We start from the raw sequence: 6,952 nt of genomic DNA, 5'->3' as shown, positions 1-6,952 counted from the left end.
TATCTAGATATATGTATATATATCTATACATGTACACACACAGAGACACACACCCCACCACGTATATATTGGTAACCGTTAGCTTACAGCCAGGTTTTCAAAACATTGTTAATCTCAACGGCTAGAATGTAAATTCTCATATGACATATGTAAGTAAATATTAAGCTGTATGTACATTAACATTCATGAAAAGCTATTTCATCATACTTATCATATATATATATATATATATATATATATATATATATATATATGAATAAATATACACACTCATTTATGTACCACAAATAACGCAATACTTTATTATATATAAATATGCACACGGAAGCAGACATAGTGCATGTGTCTACAAAAGCCTGTCTATAAATTTCACACATAAGCCATTTGTAAGCCTCAGACATAGATATACAGCATCAGTTTAAGTCGATGTGCAATAGTACTGACCCTGAAATCACGTTTTTCTGAAGAAAAATCCTGAACTTATCAGGGACTTATAAGTAATACTGTTACTTAAATATTTAGTATTTTACATTTCATTTGAACAAAGAGTCGTATTTTAACATATAGCTATTAAATAATGGTCGGTACTTCAAATGTACTGAGTCAGTCAGTGCCTGGCAAGATGAGTTGATTGAAATTCTTCGTCTTATCTATGTTTAAAGTAACCCGTGGGAGTAGAAATGTAATGGTAATAATCGAGTTATATATATATATATATATACATATACACATACAAAATGGGACAAGAACGCAAAACATCCGTAGAAGTAGGTGATACATAAAGGGACAACAAAACATCCAGATAGACGATACAAGGAAAACAAGGACGGGTTATTCGAAGTTTTCTATCCTCAGTCAAGCACCAGATTATCCTCGCAATTTCGGCTGTTTATTCTTAAGATTGCTCCAATCTAACCAGCCCCAACGAAAAACTAGTGCTAAGGTCATTAGATTCCTCGGAAGAAAGCAGCGAATGTATACAAAAACAAGGACTGAAAGAACACGGACAATTTTACACAAATATAAATACAATAATAAATACAATAAAAATAATAACAGTACATAACAACAGGTGTCTTTCGACTAAGGACGAATTGAATTAAGTTGGCGCCTGTGAAAATGAAGCCTTACGGCAGAGGTACAAGAGTTTCACAAACGCAGGGAAGAATATCGATGTCACATTATCCTCTTAGTTATTTGGGTTAAAAAAAATTATACAAATGAGTCCCTCGAATTTAACTAAATTGCATGTTTTTATGCAGCCGAAGATAGCTCTACATTTTAAATTGATGTAATATTTGCATTGTTCAATTAAATGGAGTAGTAACATGAAACGATCGTACTACAGTACCTCTGGATATCTTGTTACTTATTTTTATATATACATACGTATATATATATATATATATATATATATATATATTATATATATATATATATATATATATATATATACGTATATATATATATATATATATATATATATTATATATATATATATACATAAGAGAGAGAGAGAGAGAATGAGGTAGATAGACATACATACATAGATGACACACACATTCATACACACACATACATATAGACTATATATATATATATGTATATGCATATATATATGCATTATATATATATATATATATATATATATATATATATGCATGCATGCATTTTATACCCGTGTGTAAAATGTCGATCATTTGACAGATTAGGTGAGTAGCTGGAAGATGTGCACAAGAGGTGTTGAGTTTGCATTCTTGTCAACTTATTTTCTCTTCGAAATAAACGATTCCCTTAGAGAGAAGAATGAAATTTGAATTTAAATTATAAAAATTACATAAAATTTATACAACGTCAAAATTATACACGTACGTATGGACATCTATACATAGACATAGAAATATACAGATACACATAATTTTCTTGGTGACATACACACATTTATGTATATGTATATATACACGCATACTTGTATGTGTATGTGTATGTGCGTGTATTCATCCATCCATATATATATACATATATATATGCATGGATCGATGGATACACGCACAACACATACAATAGAATATATATATATATATACATATATATACATATAATATATATATATATATATTACTATACATATACATATAATATATATATATATATATATATAATATACATATAATTATACATATATATATATATATATTATATATATACATATACATATACATATATATATATACAATATATATATATAATATATAATATATATATATTATATATATATATATATATATATATATATATATATATATATATATGTTCTATTTTGAAGAATTAATTTTTACCTCATAGGCAAAGTGCGTTTAGATTTGAATCTAATAAATTAATCTGGAGAAATTTGTTTTCGAGGTGTTGAAAGTAATTCAAAAGCAAATTACGACAATTCTTTTGAAAATTTCACTTCCAATTTCGTATTTAATTAACCAGTTCATATTTCAATATTATGAAAATTTGCTTTACCTTTTTTTTAAAATTTTCTATTGTCCTTCCCTATACTTAATCTATATCTTTGAATACACAAAAAGAAAGCACGAAATAAATAAACATTACATTTAACAATCGTTCAACAATTTCTCTTCGTTTCGATCTTGTTTCTTCCTGTTTTTTCATTTTTCCTTATATCAAGTTTTTTTTTTATTTTCGGATATTTCTTGAATATTTTGTTCCTTCCTTTACTTTCTAATGTTTCTATTTACTAATCGACATTTGAAATAAAAGGAATTTTTATATTTGTTTTTTTTTCTTGTTTGTTTTCTTTATAATGAACACTTTTGAATATTCAAGTACATTTAACATAACCAAGATTTCGGGATTTTAGGCAAATATTTAGTTTAAAGAAATGTGAAAAAATCCCCTTAAGAGCTAAGAGAAAATAAATAAGAAGAATAGATGGTCTTCTCTTTCTTCTTTCTTTTCCTTCTCCAGCAACCACCACCACAAGCACCTCCACTTGCACCACTACTGCCGCCGCAACCGCCACCATGTCTACGAATACGACCACGATCACGACGACAACCTCCACCACCACCACGACTGCTACTACTACTACTACTATTACTACTACTACTACTACTACTACTACTACTACTACTACTACTACGAGTCCAGTGATTGACTGCAATGTATTTTATGGAACCCGAGGGGATAAAATGCAAAATTTGACCTCGGCAGAATTTGAATTCAAAATGTAATGCCAGAAGACAGCTCCCGCAAATCATTTTGACCGGCATGTAAGGATTCTGACAAATTACTGATGCATGTAGCTAGTGTACCCTTATTAGATGGGTATATAACAATAATAATAATAATAGTAATAATAATAATAATAATAATAATAATAATAATAATAATAATAATAATAATAATGGCTTCAAATATTTGGCCGAGCGGCGAAATTTGAGGAGAAGATTAGTAACATCCACCCTGTTACTTAACTGGTACCTTTTATATGAGGTATTTGAACTCTGAACATAAAACGCCGGATGAAATGCTGCAAAGCATGTTGTGTGAAGTGCTAAGGAAGTTACCCACTCACCGCCTTAACATTTTCCAATACAGACAGAAAACCCGAAATTCGGGAGAGGGGGGCAGTCGTTTCCATTGACACTGTACTTAACTGTTTCGTTATTTTATCGAATTCGGAAGGCTAAAATGCAAAAGTTGACTTCTGCTTGGTTCGAACACATATCGCAATGATTCGCAACAAAGCTCGCAGAACACTTTCCCTGGCACTCCAACGATTCATTCAGCTGCCACCTATATAATAGTAGTTTCCAAATTAGACACAATACTAGCAATTCTAAGGAAAGAAGATAGAGTGATCTAGTGCCGTACTGGAATGGTATATTGTTTTATAGACCCCAGAGGGAGCAAGAGCAAATATGACGTTAGCTGGACTTGAAATACAAATGTGGAAATGTGGAACTAATATGGCAGGCATTTTTTAGTGATAATGAAGCGATTCTGCTAATCCTCTAACTCACAACAATAACAACACAACAACACAACAAAGACCAAGACATCAAAAGCAGCAGCAACAACACTAATAATAATAATAATAATAATAATAACAATAATAATAATAAAGATCACAGAAAACGAGAAAGAAACCGTAGTTTGGGATATACCAATACACCCAGATAGAGAAATTAAGGCCAATAGGCCAGATATAGTTGTCAGAGATTATGAAGAAAAAAATGCTTTATAATTGATGTATCAATACCAGCAGATGACAAATGGGGTAACTTTCAAAATACAAAGACCTGGAAATACGGGCAACTCGAATGTGAAATCTAAAAACAGACACAATTCCTATCATAGTATGCGCATTAGGTATGATAAAATATTATTCAGACAAATACCTAACAAAAACACCAGGACTTACAAATATATATAACATACAGAAAGTAGAACTACTAGGCACTCCACATATCCTACGCAAAATACTTTCAATACAGTAACCATAAGAGCATCACAGCAAAGCAGAGCACATACCCAAGGCACACCGAGCTGCGTTCGCTAGTGAAGAGGAAGCACGCTATAAAAAAAACAACAACTGAATCATAATAATAATAATATAATAATAATAATAATAATAATAATAAGAAGAAGAAGAAGAAGAAGAAGAAGAAGAAGAAGAAGAATATTTTGCGTGATTTATTACTGAATTTTGAGGTATATGGTCGCGTAATTTTTGTTTTGATTTTTGAGTTGTATGTAAAAGCTTTTATTTGTTGTTTTTTTAAGTGTTCCGACTAGTTATTTTCAATAATGAAAATAACATAAACAGCAAAAAGAAAAAAAAATTAACAGTTATTGATCAATATTAATTACAGAAAAGATATCCAAATTTTTCCAAATTTTTGAATGCTGTCTGCAAAAATCTTTGAATTACCTGCAGGGCCATAGTTTAAAATGCAGCTGAGGAATATCTGGAACTGTCACAGACATCAACGTATTTTCGACATCCAAATTGTTCGCTATCACGAATTTTTTGATTACCGTCTGGTTACTAGACTCTACACCACTGATGAAACTAAAATTCGCCAATGGCTTTAAAGATAGAAACTATCAATTGCCAACTACAGTTGGTAGTAAAATGTATTGAATATTGATTTCATTTGGCTTTGATATATAATTATAGAATCAGATGTGTAGCCAAATCTATTGTATTATTGTTATTTGGGTGTTGGTTCCAGACAAATAACAGCCAAATCATAAAAACGAAGTTACCTGTCCAGTCAAGAAATTGCAGACACAACTACCTTAAACAATGGTTTAAAATTCTGGCACAGGGCCAGCATTTTTTGAGTCCGGGTGGGTTAGTCGATATCATCGATCTCAGGCCTTGAATGTTGCTTATGTTATCGACCCTCGAAAGGATGAAAGAACAAGTCGATCCAGACGGAATCTGAACTCAGAACGAAAAGACACACGAAATGCCACTAGGGGTTTTGTATGGCTTGCTAACTGTTCTGCCAGCACACCGTCTTAGAACTGCCTTAAATGATATACTTCCTTCGTGAACATATAAGTGAGGAAACAAAAACAAGAAGATACAAAGTATTAAATATCATCATCATCATCATCACCAACATAATCGTCATCATTATTAATATTATTATCATCATCATCGTCATCGTCGTCTCTGTCATTATCATTATCATCATCATCATCATCGTCGTCGTCGTCGTCATCAACATCATCATCAACATCGTCATCTTCATCGTCGTCGTTATCATCATCATCATCTTCATCCACATCATTATCACCATCATCATCATCACCATCACCATCATCATCAGGTGTCATCTGCTTTCAGCAGGTTGACACTCAAGAACATCCCTTCGGTTTTTTTTTATTACTTTGTCCCTTCTTGTCCATTCCCTCGATGATAGTTTCACCCAGTCCTAGTTTTTGAATATCTTTTGCTCTTAGAAAATGTGACCAAATGAACGCAGCGAGCTGTCGGCATCGTTAGCAAACCGGACAAAATGCCCACCAGTATTCTTTTCGCCCTTTAACGTTCTGAGTTTAAATTTCACCAGGGTCGGCTAACCGTTTAACTCTTTATAAGCTGATAAAATTAGTAGCAAATGAACATTGGGATCGGTATAATCGACTCCCCGCTCCTCACAAAATTTAAGGTTTTTGTGCCTTGTATAGAAAAGCTATATGACCAGAGTAGTCTAGCTTCTTTATTTTTAATGGTGAAATGCAATGATCTTATTGCATTTCGTAGTTGTTGTCCTTCATTTGCTTGTCGTTTTATAATTTGGTCAATATATTCTTACTTCCTTTTATACGCCAAATTTAAAGAAAAATGCTTTTTGATAGTCACGTTGGGATTTCGTCAATAACCATGTTTCTTCTTCTTGTTCTTCTTGTTCTTCTTGTTCTTCTTCTTGTTCTTCTTGTTCTTGTTCTTCTTCTTCTTCTTCTTCTTCTTCTTCTGTGTCAATGAGCGGAACATCGAGCAGTCAATGATCCCCAATTATCTCCGTCTCTGTCCAACCTGTATGCTTCTTTCCAGGAGATGTTCAGTCTGCGTAGGTCTTCTTTGAAGGCACTGCTCCATATCTTTCTTTTACCCTCTTTTACCCTTACCTTCCAGCGGCATCCAATCCATGGCTGTTTTGGACAGCCTCTCCTCCAGCAGTCTTAATATGTTTCCAGCCATTCTCATTCTTCGTACGGTTACAATTGCATTCAAGGGTTTTATTCTTGCTGCTCAGAGAATACCTTCATTTGTCACTCTGTCTCGATAAGAGATTCTTAGGATATTTCTGAGAAACCGCTGATGAAATACGGGGAGCTGGAAGTTGATTTTTGCCGTCACTTCCCACGTCTCATAGATCACTTTCGGCAGTATCGTTCTTTTGTACAGACGAATCTTCAA

At 32.5% G+C, this 6,952-nt stretch overlaps 1 long non-coding RNA gene across 1 annotated transcript in view; it reads right to left on the bottom strand.

Annotated features, from left to right (window-relative positions):
* The window catches only part of LOC118766014, a 240,343-nt gene that overhangs the window by 215,233 nt on the left and 18,158 nt on the right, over positions 1-6,952 (bottom strand). The window lies entirely within an intron of this gene.

The sequence above is a fragment of the Octopus sinensis genome, linkage group LG14, assembly GCF_006345805.1.
Source record: "Octopus sinensis linkage group LG14, ASM634580v1, whole genome shotgun sequence".
NCBI lineage: Eukaryota > Metazoa > Mollusca > Cephalopoda > Octopoda > Octopodidae > Octopus > Octopus sinensis.
This window is presented reverse-complemented; position numbering and strand designations above follow the sequence as displayed.